The sequence below is a fragment of the Mesoplodon densirostris genome, chromosome 7, assembly GCF_025265405.1.
Source record: "Mesoplodon densirostris isolate mMesDen1 chromosome 7, mMesDen1 primary haplotype, whole genome shotgun sequence".
NCBI classification, from domain to species: Eukaryota; Metazoa; Chordata; class Mammalia; order Artiodactyla; family Ziphiidae; genus Mesoplodon; species Mesoplodon densirostris.
The window spans coordinates 123,213,702-123,232,215 of NC_082667.1; the positions used below are offsets into that span (position 1 = coordinate 123,213,702).

Consider the following 18,514-nt stretch of genomic DNA (forward strand, 5'->3'; position numbering starts at 1 on the left):
GCTTTTTTTGGCTTTTGGAACTGATTTTCAGGCCAGATCTCCTGGGGAATCTTTAAGTCAACCCAAGGCCTGAGAGAAGTCTGTCTGCAGGCAGGGGAGGAGCCCAGACTTGAGAGTAGCTTGCTTCCCAGGACAGGATAAAAAAGACTGAGCTTGTGTAAAGCAGGTCTTGGCTTTATACTCATACCAGACCCAGAAGCCTGGCCCCCTTGGGATTCAGGTGGTTGTACCAGGAAGGTCTTTTGGAGTCATACCACCAGAACTACTGAGCAGATGACTGGTGTGCTGCATTGATTTTGGAATCAGACATCAGAGCTCTTCAGACATTATCTAATCTATTATCCATTCACCTCCTTTTGTTTTGGTCTCTGTTATTCCTAGGATTTGAGTCATCAGTTCTAATCACACAATCCTTTGGCTTTTCACTTATTTTGGACCTCTGGTTCATCCTCATTTCATCTTCCTTTCTTTTCTCTCTAAGGGCCAGTGGCTGAGTGGTCAACTACGTCAATCCATTGTAGGATGGAGCCATCACACACTTTATAAAACACTTTCTGAGAGATGTAGACATCTCCAGCCAGCTGTCTTAGCTAGGGCGATCTCCACGTTTAATTCCCCATCCTGAGAATAGCCTCCTGGACTGGCATTGCCACTGGCCTGAACCTGGAGATGAGACACAGAAGGAGCATCATGTCTTTGTCTTCAACACTGACAGACAAACAGGAGAAAAACTGGAAGTAAATACTGATGGGAGTTTCCCTGGCAGGACTGGAGTGTGTCAGTGTCTCTTTGGAGGTTTGCAGAGAGCTGTGACCATCTCCTGCCTGGACTTCAGCTCATCCCATCTTTCCCTCTGTGCCCTACTAGGTCCTACATCTTCAGAATTCTAGTGTTAGGAAGTTATGCCAGGAACTGTCAGAGCCTCTGGTGAAAGGCTGGGGTTTAGGAGAAGGGTGAGGACTGTCTCACTCTGGGACAGAGAGGGAGACAACCACCCAGGCTGGCCCCTGACACCTGCCGAATATTAACCTTTAGATGCTGAGGGCCAAGGGCTGACTAAGCCTGTGTGCCCACATCATGTGCAATTGAAAAAGATTCTTGGGGAATATTTCACTGAAAATGCATGAAGGTCAAGATAGAAGACACTGCCTGCTTCATTTTCCCCAACCTCCCTCATATCCCCAAAGAATAAAGGACGTGCTTTTAACACGCATAGAAACCCCAGGTCCTGTATCTTCCCACAATTCCTTTCCCCAAACCTGAGTCTCTCCATAATAGGAGATAGGTAGGTTGGTAGTAGATAGAAACTACCACTCATTTGAAGACTGTCAATGATGGGGAACCATCTAGTCATGTATGTCCTATTTCCTTTAGAAGAGCTCTAGCATTTTTTTCTTAATATTAAGCCAAAAATGTGCCTTCTTCTAATGTCTGACTCTTGGTTATTCTCCTAGAACTACATAGAATAAGTTGAATCCTTTGCAGTAATAAAAAGTGCTTGGCCTTGAATAGAGACATGCAAATTTTGAATCTTACTACCCATGGAAATTTCCATAAGTTATAGATCAAAATGGCTGAATATTAACAGTTGTGTATGTTTCAGTCTGATACTTAATCACTCTGAGTTCTGGTTTTCTCATTTATAATGGCCTGAGTATAACCACACATCAGTTTATCATGAGGGGGGATTAAAACTAGGTGAAATACCTAATATTAGGAAGCATTCAGTATTTTTTAAAATTCAATTTGACAAATATTTGTTAAACTCCTGCTATGTGTCAGACACTGTCCTGAGTGCTGGTAGTAGGAAAACGAACCATAAATGGTCCTGACCTCATGCTGGAAATTATAATATTTGACGATGGCTGTTAACGTTCCTTAAGTCTCCCCTTCTCCCCTAAGTAGATAGTTCAAGCATTGCATAGGTTTCTCCTTGTACTTACCTCATTATATTCTAATTATCTCTTTACCCAAAAGATGTAACTCTTTGGGGCTCAAGTATCATCCACTGAATATCAGATACTCTTCTCAGTAAATGTGGGTTGTTGAATGAATCTCTAGTTCCTCATCATTCATTTTGTGAGAGATTCTAGTGTCTTTACTTCTCTCTTTAGATGTTCACTAACTTTCTCCCAGGGCAGCCCAGCTCATGGAGTCCAAACACACCCTCTGACCTTCATCCAGTCCCCACCTGTCCTGTTGCTGACCCCTTAATAAAGGATAATATCCTTTCATGCCTCTGCCTCTATTGTCTGTTTGCTTCCCTCAATGACAGTTTCTCCCAGCCCACTCTGTGCCATGGTTAAAAACTCCAGTTGAATTTCAGGAATTCACTCAAATAGTAGAAGAGGGTTTATTGGAAATATGGGCAGGTGCTGTGGAAACAAGTTCAGGAGGAACAGCAAACTCTCTAAGGAGGGCCTGGGATCCTCTTCACTCTCTATTGGGGCTGTGGTCTCCTTATGTTTGCTTCTTTCCTCGATTCTCCTATGACCTCTTGAATCTTTTCCTTAGGGTTTCTCTGGTCCCCCTAACTTCATCTCACATGCGGCCCTGGCCTGCTTCTGTGCACATCCAGACAGCTGACAGATCACAGCCAAGTGACTTGGTTTGGGTGCCTCAAGTTCAGATTAGCAGAATCTCAAGTCAGATGGTCTTCGTATGAGTCAGGTGACCACACTTATTCCAATCACCGAAGGCTAGGGAGAAGATGGAGATAACAGGTTATGTGTCTATTTAGGGTTCTGCTCTTGCAGAACTTGGTATGGGTAAAGGGTCAGCAATTGTCGACTTTCATAAAGAGATGTTTTGTGATGTCTACACGTTAAAAACCACGAGTAGTTTGCACAAACTGTGTCTGCCTCCCCCTGGTTCCTCTCATCTACTTTACTCCCTTTGCTGAGCACTCTGGCTGAGACACAGTCAGAAAATGTGTTCAGAGAACACAAGGCTTCTCTACAAAAAAACAGGACTTGGGGAAAATCTGTTCATTGGCTAGAAATCACCCTAAGTTTGGTTGGGTGATACAGATATGTTTTGGCCTTACAGAGGAATGAGACTATTAAAATCTACTTTAAAAAAAATCAGAGACAGTATTGGAAAGGCCAGCTAATTCCCAGTTCCCCCGAGCACGCAGGCTCACAAGATGTGTAATCCCGTATTTGTGCATCGTGGAGGGCTCCAGGTCCCATAGGAATATTGCAAATGGATTGGGAGCCCAGGGTCTTTGGGCTATTTCTGTCTCAAGTTAGTTTGATTTTTCCGTCTGAAGCTGTCAGAAACTCAGGAACTGATCATTTGTGCTGGAAATAGCACCACTTGTGCCCTTTGTTTCGATTGCTTTTGCTGTGTTTGATTGGCAAATTTGATTGCTGGCCACAGAAAATTGCATTTGTGTCAAGAGCATTCTGAACGGATCAATGTAAGAGGAAGAAACCAGGCAAGATCAATTGTAATACCAAAGGACTGGTATAAAAAGCCATGCCCCTCACATGTCATCCTGTAACTCTGTGTGTCTAAACATCTCCCAGGTTATCTAGAAGAGAGGGAAATAACTCCACGTCAATCCACCTGTCCTTATGCAGAAAATGTGCCAAGAGTGAGACAACCTGTAATACTACAAATAATGATTATAGTTGCTCCACATACTTTCCAGGTTCTGTGTTATCTCCTATATGCACATTTCTAATTTAAACTTCAATAGAAGCTTCCAGTTAAATCTCTTCATCATTACCATTTTATGACCATGGAGTCAGAGGTTAAGTAATCTGTTTATGACTGTTCCTGAGCACAGAGGAGGTGGGAATTGGGACTTCTGTTCTGACTACTCCAAATCCTATGCTTTTTACTATCGCTGTTTGTTTTCTTTGTATTTTTAAACCACGACGCTGGTTTACACCAATGTGAATAAGCATTATGATTGCCGCCGCTACTCTTTGCTATTTTGGTAATTCGACCAGAGGTGTGTAGTTGGTTCGCCATTTTCTCCTTTCCGTGAGGGGATGCTGGGATCCTCAGAGGACAGTTTCTCAGACTCTTACAACATATGTAATAGTTGTATGCATGTGACTTTATAAAGTGTCTTTCCTGTCTTCTATCACCAGCAGCTTATGAAGCAGGGCAAGTATTATCAGGTCCATTTTCTAAGTGAAGAAAGTGAGGCTCAGAGAGTGTAACTAGTGTCCAAGAAAGTAAAGAGGGAAGCCCCCTGGCTACAGCGCTGCTGGTCTTCTCAATCCCCTCCCTTCTATAAGATGAAGCATTTACTTTTATTTTATTTTATTTATTTTATTTTTTTTATTTTTTGCGGTACGCAGGCCTCTCATTGTTGTGGCCTCTCTCGTTGCGGAGCACAGGCTCTGGACATGCAGGCTCAGCGGCCATGGCTCATGGGCCCAGCCACTCCGCAGCATGTGGGATCTTCCCGGACCAGGGCACGAACCCGTGTCCCCTGCATCGGCAGGCGGACTCTCAACCACTGTGCCACCAGGGAAGCCCTGAAGCATTTACTTTTAACCACAGTACAGCCTAAATGGGCTGAACCTTTTTCTTAAGTGTTGGACCTTCTCCATCCCTGCTCTCTTAAAAGCATGGAACAACACCTGCAATGACAGCATCTACCAAAAATATTCCAGAATGCTCTAGCCAAAGAGTGTGTCTTCTGTTCTTTGGGGTTCGACGATAAATGGTTTGGTCCTACCTACTTTGACTCTACCTACCTCTTAATAGATTGCCTTCAACAGAGAGAGGCCTTGGATAGAGGACTCCACTGGCTACTTGAGGACCAGCTCCATGACTCAGATACTTAATGATTTAGTCTCATCACTCTTTATTACCAAAAAATGTTTCTTGATGGCCTTCTGCTTTCCAGACCCTTTGCTGGGCACTTAACCTTGGCTGACCTTGGACAAGTCACTGAACTTCTCCAGGCCTTGATTCTGTCATCTTCTAAATAGACATAATAGTGATCCTTTCCCTACTTCAAATAGTTATTGTTAAGAACAAAAATACAACACGGATGTGAACTGGTGAAATACAAAGAAATGACTCCTGTACTTATATCCCGTGATATGTACTGTTAAGCTCTCAAAAATGTTTGGGGATGGATTGGCAAATGTGCTTTTCTACATACCCCAAGGGGTAACCGAAAACAAGGCTGATGAAGTGACAACATGGACTCAGGTGTGTTGGACGAAGGCTGGGTAGGACGGAAGTTGCCGTGTCCTGCCTTTTTCCCTCTGGTGGAGGGAGCTGCCTTGGCGAGATTTATCCACTCATCTCTGCTTTTGGAACTGCTTGCTCTGAATGGTGTGATTTCTGTGGCATTTTCTTCTTTCTCTTTCTCTCTCTGGCAATGACTCTTTGAAATATTATTTTTGCTTCCTCGATGGCAGGGCTGTATAATTGATGGCCTCTCTGGGTTGCTGGAGCCCTGCATTTAAACCACGCTCGCCTTGGCTCCAGTGCCTCCGAGTTCATTACTTTCTGAAAAGCCTCACGTCTGTTTGTGCTCACATGCTTGTTGCTTTGGAGAGGGAGGTGACTGTCAGGCAGGAAGAGGAGCGTGGAGCAGAATTCACGGTCATCAAATCCTCTCTTGTCCTTAGATGGATATTTCTGAGTAACAGGACTTCACATTTATCTGACGTGGCTGTTCTGAACCAGGGGACCAAGGACCTGCACCTTCCCCTGCAGCATGCCGGAGGGGCTCTGCCACATGCAGTCCTGGGAGGTAGGAGGCTGCGGCTTTGCAAATAAAGTGGGTAATGAAGGTGTCCAACTCAAGTCCTAGAGAATGATTTAGTGCAGAATATATACATGTTAAGATTTTTAAGCAAAGGTGTGTGGTAACCTCGGTTCTCAGCGACAGAGTGGGTGGAGGCACATTTCCTCCCCGCCTCAGCCTGGGGTCTTCTCTCTGCTCTGCAGTGATCAGCACGTCCCTCCCAGCCCTGCTCTCTTTCTTAGCCCACACTGTTATCCCCCATGTCTGTCCACACCCTGTCTCCTTCTCTTCTGCTCCATAAGCATGAGAACCTCAGATTTGGTAAAGTCAACCAAGTTTGTAGACATTGAGAATATACAGTTTTTATGGCAGATGAAGAGTAATTCCTCCACTTTCCTGGAGATGGAGATGCAGAGACTGGGAGTTGGGAGTGGTTGTGAGAGGTGTAACTGAGAACCTTTAGTTAAGATCCTGCCATTCTCTGCAACTTCCTTCTCGGCCTGAAACAAACAAACAAACTAGCCCATTCTCTAAGACTGAAATTAACTGCCTTCTTTGAGAAGCCACTCTTAGAGTCCCACTCCCCACCCCACCCCATTTCAAGAAAGTGGTGGGTCTCCGTCCTTGAACTTTCAAAGATTTTTGTTCCTCTCATGACTGCAGCACTCCCTACATTGTTTTGGGATTATCCATCTCAAGGGTGCTCCCTTTGCCCTCATTTCACTCTGGACAAGAGCCAGGCAGGTTTTTTGTTTATTTCTGTATCATTCCCCTTTAGTGTGGTCCTAACATCTGCTTGACATCAAAGCACATTCAGATCGTCCCCCCAGTTACATGTCACTGTGTGCAGAAGTGAATCTGTGTGGTGTGCAGAAGGAGTGTTCATTCACCAGCCCTTGGGAAACTCACATGGCTTCTCACTGCAAAGGGAGAGGAGTCAGGTGCTGCACCTCAGGTGGGGCTGTTTGCACGAGGCTAGGTGATAAAAGGCGGGCATTTGTAAAAGATGCGTTTTGTGCATTTTGGTCAGTTAGAGAGATAGAATCATCCTTCAAAGATAAAAAAGAATGCACACATAGAAAAATTAGTTTCAGGAAGAGTTTTCGTCTTGATAGGAGATGAAGTCCTTTTAAGTTGAAGGCAGTTTCTTTCCCTTTTGCAATAGAGCAAGTAGAAGATATTGTCACACCTTGTCATCTGAAGGGTATAAAACTAGATTATATAAGTAACAAAAGAGATCATGCTTACAGTGGTGTTTAGCAAATAAATATTTGAGAGACTTTTCTCTATAAATGCCAAAGGACTTTGCAAAGAAGACGCCAAGCAGTAGATGTCCTCACAGATTATGCTTGGCATGAAGTATTATATCTGTATATGCCCTAGTATTCGGGGAGTGAGGAAGGATTTAGCTTCTCTGAATCCTAGTCAAGTATATGAGCCTAAAGTCTATTGTTTCTCTGTTGCTCAGCCTTCTCCTTGATGCGTTCCTTGCTAGATTGTGTGGGTTATAACCACCTAAAGCTCAACAAAGTGGAGGTGATTCTCAGAGTTTGAAATGCTGTGACATTTTGCTGCCAGAAAGTAATTGATTTATTAGAGACATCACAATACATGCACAATTCCACATAAGAGGTTCCTTTGAACTTGTTCAGTACCGAATCCTGTAGGATTTGACTAATTTCTTTCAGAACCATGGACAGAAACTCCCTTTTATTCTGATTCAGTTGGCCTTAGACAAGTAAACTCCAGCCCAGTAACCATGGTATGACTCAATTTCATAGCTTCACCAATTCCAGCTGTCAAGTACCAGAACATTAATACATTATCATGTGCTTGCATTACCACAAAGTGGAGCAAGGGACAAGATAGGCTGACTTTATGTTATTATCCTTACCATCGTTTTGTTGCTAAACATAAGGATATTTTTCAGCAAGTCAGATAAAATACAGAACATTTCAGAAGACATTTGAATTTTTCCTAACAAGCAACCTCTCAGTAATGCTATCCTTCAAAACTCTATGCGTGGAGTCATAATTGAGTTCAGTGGTTCCACACCTGAGCAATGAACCAAGCAGACTAACGAAATGCCAGAGAGCTAATGAAAATCTTGTTGTTGAAAGCAGTGAAGCCCCAGTGGGGGATGAGGTAAAATACTGGGAAGATTAGGGTCTCTGCCTTAATGACTGTGAACTAATATACTTATCCTGACCAGGTAAACCTCAGTTAATTCCCAGTTGCTTCAGGCAACTGTTCAAAACCTTTTTAAAAATAAGGACACAATCTTAATCCAGGATACTGTTTGCTTCCTTATTCAGTGTTAGATTGTAAATGTTCCAAAGCAACTTTTTTTTACTCTTCACACATGACAAAAGAAATGAAAACTAATAAAGGAGTAATTCAGAGACTTGACTGAATAACTCACAGTAAACTGGATTTTAGAATACATATCCAGGTTGATGCCAGAATTTAAAATTTTTATGGAACATAAAATGATATAGGTCTTAGATAACATGGAGTACATGTCATAAATAGGAAAAGTGTCTTCTTATAGATAGGAAAACTCTGGATCATCAGAGCCTCATCACTTGGCTGAGGTCTCAGGGATAGACACATAGATTATGCTTAGTACCTGTTTGAGAAAAAAAAGGCGGGGACAAACTTTAATATGATGTAAGTTACCTATTTTTTTCTTTATTATCTGGAGAAGCCACAGTGCTTCCTTCTTACCTAACACAGCATTCATATAACTGAATATCATTCTCATTTTGCCCTTTATCAAAAAGAAATTTAAAGCTTATCATCAGACTGTGTGTTAACATTTATGATTGCCATTTGAGGTATTCTCCTTTTCCTTGGACCTTACTTTATGTGTTTACTTACTCTTTTATCTTGTGTTTCCATTGTGAGATGTCTAAAGTTTATTGTGGAATATAAATACTTATGAATAATTTGATTAACATATATATAATTTAACATATATAAATATATACAATACATAATTATATATAATTTAATGTTGTTTTAAATATGCCCTGGACAACTGACAACTTGTGCTTTTTATGCATGTGGATCATTTGTCTATTTTAAAACTTGAGTGTGGGGTAGGAATGCTCATCATTTGTCCATCAAGAAAACATGATGGGGAAGAAGGGATTAAAAACTGAATCAAAATAATAAGGATTTCATTAGTGTAGATACAGGTCATCTAAGAGAGAAAAGATTTTTATTCAAAACAAAAATGTTTTTTCAGTATTATGGGAAATGTAGGTTATTAGAATTTAACATTTAACTTGTCGGTTGGATTGATAGATTCAAAGCAAAGAAAAACTTGGGTGTTTCAGGTACTCAGTTCAAACAATTACATTAATTAAGTAAGTTGAATTCACTTTTTAGTCCTGATTTTATATATTTCTCCATTCATTTATTGAGCACCTGCGATGTTTCAGGCGCTCTGTGCTGTCTGGGTATTAAGAGATAAAAGAGAATTGCTGTTCTCAAAGAGTTTTCGGGATGCTCCACACTTTGTTAACATCTAATGCAATGAACTGTTGTAAGATGCTGGAGAAACTAAAAAGAGGCTTAAAACTGACCTGGTTCAAGGTAGAGGAGTCAGGTGAGGCATCTAGATTGGGTCTAGAATTAAAGGGCTAACAGAAGTTAGCTGTGTGATGATAGAGCATCTGCTGATCCAAGGAGCCAAGAATGGATGCATGAGAGAAAATTCTGGGGAGAGGAGAATGGGACAAAGATCCTAATACAGTTTATGGGCACTAACGATTGAAAAATAGGGTTGGATAGGCAAAGACTGTGAGTGTGTGTGTGTTAAGGAGGAGAGAGAGAGAGAGAGAGAGAGAGAGAGAGAGAGAGAGAGAGAGATTGATTGAATGGGCACCTTACAGTAAAGCATAAGATTGCAGAGGTGTAAATGTGCCAGTCCTAAAGGTCCTCGGTTTCTACACTTAGCTAAAGATTTTACACACTGCTAACCTGAATGAAAAGGGACTACTTTTAAAAAAAGAAAAGAAAAGAAAAGGGACTACTTTAAAATATTATACGCCAAGGAGATTTGCATTTCTGAAAAGATAACTTGAAGTCATTTTGGAAGATGGTCTGGAGAGGGTACAAAACTGGCATACCCTACTCTAGTAATTTCAGGGGAGCAGTGAGAATGGCCTGAATTAAGGTAATTAGCCATGATGATGGATAAACTATAGAGTCAAATGCTTTTTTCACCAGTGAAGATCCATGGGACTTGGTGACTGGCATGGAGAGTAAGGAAACTGAAGAAGAATGGGAAGATGCCTCAATTGCGGGGCAGTATAACATAGTGGTTTAGCACTGAGAGCTGACTGGCTGTCTTAAAATCTGGCTGTTTGACTGTGACATGTGTCTTAACCTCTCTGAGTCTCAATTTTTTCACTTGAAATCGGAAGCGATAATAATAGCAATGTTACTTCACATATACTTTCAAAAAGTTATTGGAAAATCTGATACTCTTCCTTAAACCTTTTTAAAGGTCCATGAAAACCCGTTTAAGAGCTTTTGGAATATAAAAGAGAGACTGATTGGGTCTGGAGAGAAAGGTGATTCATTCAGTATGGAACTTCACATTCACTTTGTATCGTGTATTCACAGTCTAATAAATTATTTCACAATCTGTGGTGATGAAAGAGAATTAAGAGCATCCTTAAAGCTGATGAAGTTATCCAATAGAGAGATGTTGGAGATGATTATCAAGGGCATTGGGGAGGCAGAGAGAAGTTGACAGTCATGTTAAGTCAAAAATGACTTTTTAAGAAGCTACTAAACAGTGATGGATTATTATTAAAAGCAGAGATTAGCCAAGAAGTGAAGCAGACAACCTCAAAGGAACAAGAAAAAAGGGGAAAATGTCTTTAAATCTTTAAAGGAAAAGGAAAAATAATAGAAATTTTATGTAACTCAATAGCTTCCCCTAAACAAGTAGTTTTGGTCTGCCCTTGATTCCAGAACTGCAAGCTCTAGGTTTCCAAGCCCAGAGGACAAAAAAAAAAACAGAACAAAACAAACCCTCTCAAAATTTTCTGTAAGTTGTGTCCTGGACAGCTGGACACAAACACAAGGACCTGAGTTACTAATCTCTTATAAGTTTGATGCCTTTATAGTCACCAAAGTGAAGGGTTCAGATCGCCACCTCCACCCCACTTATCCTTAGAGGATGAAAAATTAAATCTGGTGAAGCTTCCTGTTGTCAGGTTTCCTTTCCAGTGTTTTTTGATGCTACCAGTCCCAGGCAAACATGGGCCCCTTCCTGGAAAGAGTTTCAGAAAAAAGAAGGAGATGGAGGAAGAAAAGCAATAAAGAGGGAGAGGAAGATGGAGGAGAAGAAGAAGAATGGAGAGGAAAGAAGTGATAAAGCTGGTCCATCACTGTGTGGATATGGTCTATCATTCAACACTATAATTAATATTACCTATTTTACTTGAGGATCTCAGAATAAGTTACTAAAAGGTAAGCTGTTCTTCTAAGGACACCAGTAATATCTTAGTGTCAACTCCCAGGACATCTTTTCAGTACTCTTTCTGCTGAAATTGATGTCGTTGCTACCACTCTCTTTCTTGATATTTTTTTCTAATTTTTCATAAAACAGCTCTCTCCTGACATTCACCCAGCTCTGACCCACTCCATCTCAGTCCCCTTTGTTTAATAACCTAAATCCTTCTCATAAATCAAAAGTGCTGGCATTCCTCTGGGTTTCAACTTTGAGTCTCTTCCTTTTGTGTTTTTCCCAGGTGATGCTACTCAGCCATGGCATTAACTGGAGATCCTGATGTGGACAGGCCTCAGGGTGTGTCTGCCTCTAAATTCCCACATGATTACAAGTTGTCTAATGAACATCTTAACATGTATATTCTTCAGACAACTTGAACTCAACATATTTCAAACTGCCCTTATTATCTTCTGTACCTAACTGGGTTCTTGGTCTCAATCGACAGAAATTGACTTGGGTTGACTTAACAGAAAAGGACTTGATTGCAACTATATTGTAGAACTCATGAAATTCACAGAGGGCTGATTCAAAAATGTGAAAGAGGTCAATATATGGAAAAAAATTCACAATACAGGAAGAGTCTCTCCAGGGCATTGTGGCCACAGCAGCTAACATAGGAACCGTTCTTGGCACCTTTGTGGTCCTTCTGACACCTCTGAGCACCAGACATCCCAACAAGAATGAATTCCAAAGTGTTCCTGCCTGTTTTCATCACTTGCTATAGAGGCAGGGTCCTTGGCAAGAGCACCCAGCACACAGAGACCAGATGATATGTCCATTCTCCAGCTACTGGAGTGTAAAAGCACAACTTTTTGGCCTTACCAGATTTCAGACTAGACTCACACTATCTAGGGTTTCTGATATATAGGAAGAGGGTTCAGAGTCCAGGTAATTTCTTGAAAGAATGAGAAGTGCCCACTGCATATTCCATGAGAATAGTCTACCCAACTGGTATGTTTCATCTCAACAAATGACACCAACATATATTCAACCAAGTTCAGAATCATCTGCAACTATTTCTTTTAAATATGTCTCATTATTATGGATTTATTTATTTATGGGCCACACAAGATGGCATGTGGGATCTTGGTTTCCTGACCAAGGGTCAAACCCATGCCCCCTGCAGTGGAAGCGTGGAGTCCTAACCACTGGATAACCAGGGAATTCCCTAGTATTTCTTTCTCTTTATGGTACGCATCTGTTTTGTTGATGTTGTTTATTTAAGTCACTAAGTCTTACAATTTAATTGACCAAATATTCCTTAACTCCTTTCCACTCTACTTTTTTCCATCTTAGATCAACCTGTGCCATTTCTCGAGGACTTTTAATACTTTCAAGCAATGATGAGGTGAACGGTGTAAAGGCTGTGGACTCCGTGTGTACAAATCATACTCTGTCACTCACTAGCTGGGTGACCTTAAGCATTTTCCCTCAGCTTGCTCTATGTTGTATGTGGAATAAGCTTAATGATAATACCTGTCACATAAGGTTGCTGCAGTGATTGGTTGAGGCAGTATGGTTAAAACACTGTGGAAGCTCACAAACAGTAGTCATTCCCTACAGGTAAAGTAAGGTTAAAAGTGAGGAGCAGGGGCTTCCCTGGTGGCGCAGTGGTTGAGAGTCCACCTGCTGATGCAGGGGACACGGGCTTGTGCCCTGGTCCCAGAAGATCCCACATGCCACAGAGCGGCTGGGCCCGTGAGCCATGGCCGCTGAGCCTGCGCGTCCAGAGCCTGTGCTCCACAACAGGAGAGGTCACAGCAGTGAGATGCCCACGTACCACCAAAAAAAAAAACAAACGTGAGGAGCAGTGGTGGTGAGGTGGTGAAGATGATAATAATGGTAGTAATAATAGTAACTTCCTCTAACCAGTACCCTCCAATACACAGTCTATATTGCTGGCAGCATTATCTTTCCAAAACAAAGATTTGATGTTGTTACTCTCCTGCTTGGAATCCTTTGGTGGCTGCCATTCCCTGTAAGATAAAAACCAAAATCTTGGGCTTCCCTGGTGGCGCAGTGGTTGAGAGTCCGCCTGCTGATGCAGGGGATGCGGGTTCGTGCCCCAGTCCAGGAAGATCTCACACGCTGCGGAGTGGCTGGGCCCGTGAGCCATGGCCGCTGAGCCTGTGCGTCCGGAGCCTGTGCTCTGCAACGGGAGAGGCCACAACAGTGAGAGGCCTGTGTACCCCCCAAAAACAAACAAACAAACACCAAACTCTTTAGTAAGGTATGTAAACTCCTGCAAAATGGGACCCCAAATTATCTTGCTACCACTGTCTTCTGCCTCTTGTCACCACTCAGGTTACAATAGAGGGACATGGACCAACTCATTCCTCAGCATCTCGGAGATTTTACTTCTCCTAGTTTTCACACACATGCTGTTTCTTCTTCCTATAACACTCTCCTCTCCTTTGCAGTCTTGGAAGACCCAAACACATGGCAGCTTTCTCTGTATCCCCACCCTTGACCTCCTCCCTGTGTGCCCATCACACTTGGTCCATGCACATCACATGGTGATGCTGTACAGTGTTTGTTCCATATATTGTCAACCTCTACACCTGCTGGCATGCCCTTGCTCTGAATGCTCCTGTCTTATTCATTTCTACCTCTGTTCGGTGGGACTGGCACATAGTAGGTGCTCAGGGAATGGCTATTCAACCCATGCATTAATGCACACATTTGTAAGGACTCTGTGAAGACCCAGAGGAGTCCAGGGAGAGGTGTAGCAACTTGTTCCCAAGGAGTGCACTGTGTCCCTCCGGCTACACTTGGCAGTGAAGCAAACAGGCAGAGCATTTGAGGGCCTTGACTTCTGCAGCTCTGCTTTAATCATTTCCAGTTGGTGCTTGGCACCAGGCACCTTGCTAGATACTTTAACATAATACCGGGAGGACACAGTCTTCTTTTTTCTGAAGCAATTTTCATTTCAGTTGACTCTAGTCTACTTCAGTAGATCAGTGGACATCATCCTTATGGGACTCTGGAGCCAAATTTGCAATCACCATTAAGGGGAAGAAACCATGGGCTGTGCATTTCTTAGTATCATTTTCTAAAACTGATATAACTACCTTTATTAAACACAGGTGCCGCATGAAAAAGCTCTATGTTCCTTGGGAGAAGCAGGACAAGTATGTTTTCTCTGGATCTAAGAAACTGTAGAAACTTTGCATCCCTTCTCCAAGAAATAGTCACACACCCTAATTAGGCTAACTGCCACTCTCTTTATTGTATTTGAAAACAGTACGTACTATTGGGTGAAACTAAATTATCTAATTTGTAGACAGAAAAAAAAAACAGCTGAATTCAGAAAATAATTCTTACAATATTTAATTATTGAAAAAGAATAATTTTATACAAATGAATGAACTTTTTATTTGTTGAATATACCACACTACCCAGAAAGAATTCCATTGGAATATTATATTCTGGAGACCAGAGTTGGGAAAATCCTGCTGTAAAATGCTTCCAATCCCAGTCACCATGCTCTGATTCAAGAACGAAGGATTTTAGTGAGTACTTGGAAATTATGAATCATTACCAAATAAGCAAAGGTGCACCAGCAAAGGCAGAGCACCTTCATTTCACTGATCTAAAGGATTGCACTGATTTCCCTGTAGTCAAAGCAAACAGCCTTAAGTTCTCCATTGCTGAACGGCAACCATCACTGCTCTAGAATCTGACGCCCACCCCCAACTATCCTCCTGCAACACCTGCACTCTTGCCTGTGAGCTACTTGGTGAATGTTACCTATGTTATTGCTGTGGAAAATCATTTGATCTCAGCATCTCCCATGCATGCAGTTGAACTAAAATAGGAAAGAGAGCCTCTCTGGAAAGGACTGGCTGTAGGGGTAGCCATGGTTCTTCCTGGATCATATCCTGTGTCCCCCCACCAAAAGGGGGAAATTCCACCAAAACGTCTGCCTCCTTGCTAGGGCTGGAGAAAAGGATTTGTCCCTTCTCTGCCTACTTTACTGTCTTGGAGAAGAAAGGGTGATACTGAGTTGACCCCTCGTTCCTTAAGCAGTTCCAAAGCAGACTCCTCTCCCTTCTTTCTCTTTGGGCCCTCCTTTGCCCAGGTGTAGAAGGCACTGCAGTAACAGGCAGGTGGAGCTCAGCTCCCTCTAAGACTGTCCACCAACTACTGGCTAGGTAGACCAGATGGCTCCAGGTGAAGAGCTGCTCCCTTTCAGTTCAGGTCAGAGGAAACAGGAAGTCCCTTTTCCTGCAGGTCTGCTGCACTCCAGATCCTCCCACCTGGCAGTAAAGCTGTTGTAGCCATTGATCCCCACTGAAGCTTGTTCCATCCCTCGACTGTTAGTACCTGAAAGAAAGGCCCAGGGAAAGATGAACACCCTAAAATTTCAATGCTGCATTTTTTGAATTTAGGTTATTTGTAATTCTGCCACATGAATTCAATGAAACATTAGCTACACATAGTTTTCTGGCTAAAAAATATTCAATTATAGGTATTGGGTCTTTAGGCAGGTTAACACAGCGTTATTAATGTACTATGTCACTGTGAACCTACGCTATACATCATCACATCATCGGGTCACGTGTTGCAGTTTAGGAGGGCGGCATTCCTATGAAACTGTGTGCCTGGCCTTCTGTTTCCTGCTCATCTTTTGCGTTGTTTTAATTTCTGTTTATTTGGATTTTTACTGAAGTCTGCCTCAGCACAGCAGATTCTTTGGCTGAGATTGTTTATACATTGTGACAGTCTTATGATGATATCTGATCTGTTATTCTCCCAGTTCCTCTAGAAAAAGTCTTGTGTCTGTGTTCAGTGCTATAGAAATAGAAGAACTTCTTGACAAAAATGGAAAACAAAACAAAAATCTCTTACGTGCTGGATGTCGGAAGACATTACATGCTTAAACATCACGTTCCCTCTCTGTTGCTCTCTGCTCGCTCCTTCCCAGCACATGTGCATGAATACAGATATATACACTGAGGTGCATACATGTCTGTGTACATGCAGACACGCCTATCTACCAACACACATGCATGCACACGTATTTTGCTGGAGATGTTGAACTTTTTGCTGTACCCTTTAATGTACACTTCTCACTTTTCTTTCTCAAGAGAGGAGGTTTTCTTCCATTAGAGCATCTCTCTGAAATTAGCCCTGCGTTTATAATGCATGTAAAGATTTTTTCCAGTGCTGGTCTAATGAAAAATGATACCCAAAATTAGCACTTGCCACCTCGCAATTATCCCATTGCTCATGATTCGGTTATTCCACACATAGTATCTTTTTCCCTCCCCAGTAACTACATAAGTGGGCTGTGGTAATCTACTCCAAAATAAATGACCAGGCATTGTTAATTTTGCTGTATATAGTTTTTAAATGTCAGTTATTAAAAGAAGAATATCTGGTGGGAGACTCTGGTCCCAATCACCAAAGAAGGCTCCAGATCCATGGCATGGAGGAGGGTTGGAAGTTAGTTCTCCAAGAACACGGCTTCTCTGAAAGCTGGGAGAGGGCCCAGGAGAGGGTAGGAAGGGGCTGCTGGGTTCAGGAGCATCAATCACTTTCACGTTATTTTTGGGCTTGGACTTTCTAATGCTGACCCTGCTTTGTGCTCAGGCAAATAACGGGTCATAGCACTTACAAGCAGACAGCTGCACTGGACTTGATTCATTCCTGATCACAAATAATGGCTGCACTTGCCCATGAATCTCTTTTCCACCCAGAAATAGAGATGAGGCGAAGAAGGAAGTCAAATCTAAATGGTTGCGCCTTAGGTGGTTAAGAGGACGATAGAAGTCAGTCAATCCCAGGCTTTTGGGAAGCCCACTGGATTCCAAATGGATGTGACAGAAAGAAAGAGACACCTGCAGGAGCCTTGGTGACCACACTGGACCACAGGGCTGTTCCCACAGCTCTCTCCTCACGAGGACCTCCTGGCGGGAGCTCATTACATCCTGCCCGTGATGAGCGCACATCATAGTGAGGGTGGGCCAGATCGAGCAAATTGGAAAACAGAGCAGCCACAATGGCAGGAATCGGTCAGTGGCCAGCAGACCTGCCAATACGTTAGTTTGGCGTTTCTAACAGCCCAGACCTCTCCGTGGAAACCCCATCAAGTCTCAGGCTGTTTAGGTGGCCTCCTGTTTTCGGTTTGGCTTTGGTGTCACGGCTCCCTGAGGAACCCGCATGATGACAGCAGTGGGTGGAGACCCTGCTCCTCACCCACGTGGCCAGTGCGTGGGGCAGACTGCTTCCCCTCCCGCACCCCACCCTAAATGGTCCAGTCTTTGGGTCAGAGCATCACAGCCATGCCTCATAGTTTTTTCTTTAATGATATGAGCACATTTTCACATAAATTGCCTAACTTGGTTCTTAACAAAAACCCTATAAGGCAAGGCAGTTCTAATCATTTCTAGTTTATAAATAAAAACAATAAGCCCCGAGACATCAACCCTTTGGCCCCAAGTGCACTGGGGACTGGAGCCTGGAGTCCTGCACTTCTGCCCCGGCTCCAGCACCACTGCCTCAGGTGCCCTGGCTGGGGGTCCCTGTGACCTCACGAAGGAGGGTCTGAGAGCTCAGGTGACTGGCCATTGACGGCACATATGTCATCCTCTCAGAGAGGGAGTGCTGCTGGCTGGTATGTGGACACGGCTGCTTGGCCCCATGTCCAGGGGAGCACCATGCATCCCCGAAGGCCACCGTCTGTATCCATCCGTCTAACAGCCTCCACTGTGCGCGTGATGGGAGCAGAGCTTGCGGGCCTCTGGCCTCTCTACCCTCACTAGACAGTCCCACAGGAAAATGTCTTCCTCTGAGGACCTTCTCAGAGCCTTGCTTCTCTTTCCTTCATCCTCACTGGGAAGGAAGTTGCTCAGATGGTGTGATTTTTTTTTTAGACCCGAGTGCCCTGAAAAAAACCAGATGAAGTCTGCAAGTATGTTCAGCGCGCCCGTAGCTGCTGCTCTGTGCCCCCCACATCATATTTTTCTTAGCTGTTCTGTTTTAGTTAGTGCCAATATAGTCTCCCCTCCTACATATCCCTTTAGGGTGAAATGCCTGCTCAGTGAGCTTCGGAAAGGCAGTATATTTTAAGCAGCCTGATAAAAGGCTCTAATCGGCCCAGATTAATGCATTCATTCCTAGCCAATTGAAGGATTCATTACAGTGCTCAGGCGGAGGCTCCTCTGACAAATCTGCCCTGGGTAATGAGCCATTCAGCAGCTTCTCCCCTGTATTGCTGGCAACCTGCAGAGGGGGCCTGAGAGGGAGCCCAGCAG

General features: G+C 43.1%; 1 protein-coding gene across 6 annotated transcripts in view; it reads left to right on the forward strand.

The window, feature by feature from the left end:
• NTM (neurotrimin) overlaps positions 1 to 18,514 on the forward strand; it is a 388,042-nt gene that overhangs the window by 233,117 nt on the left and 136,411 nt on the right. The window lies entirely within an intron of this gene.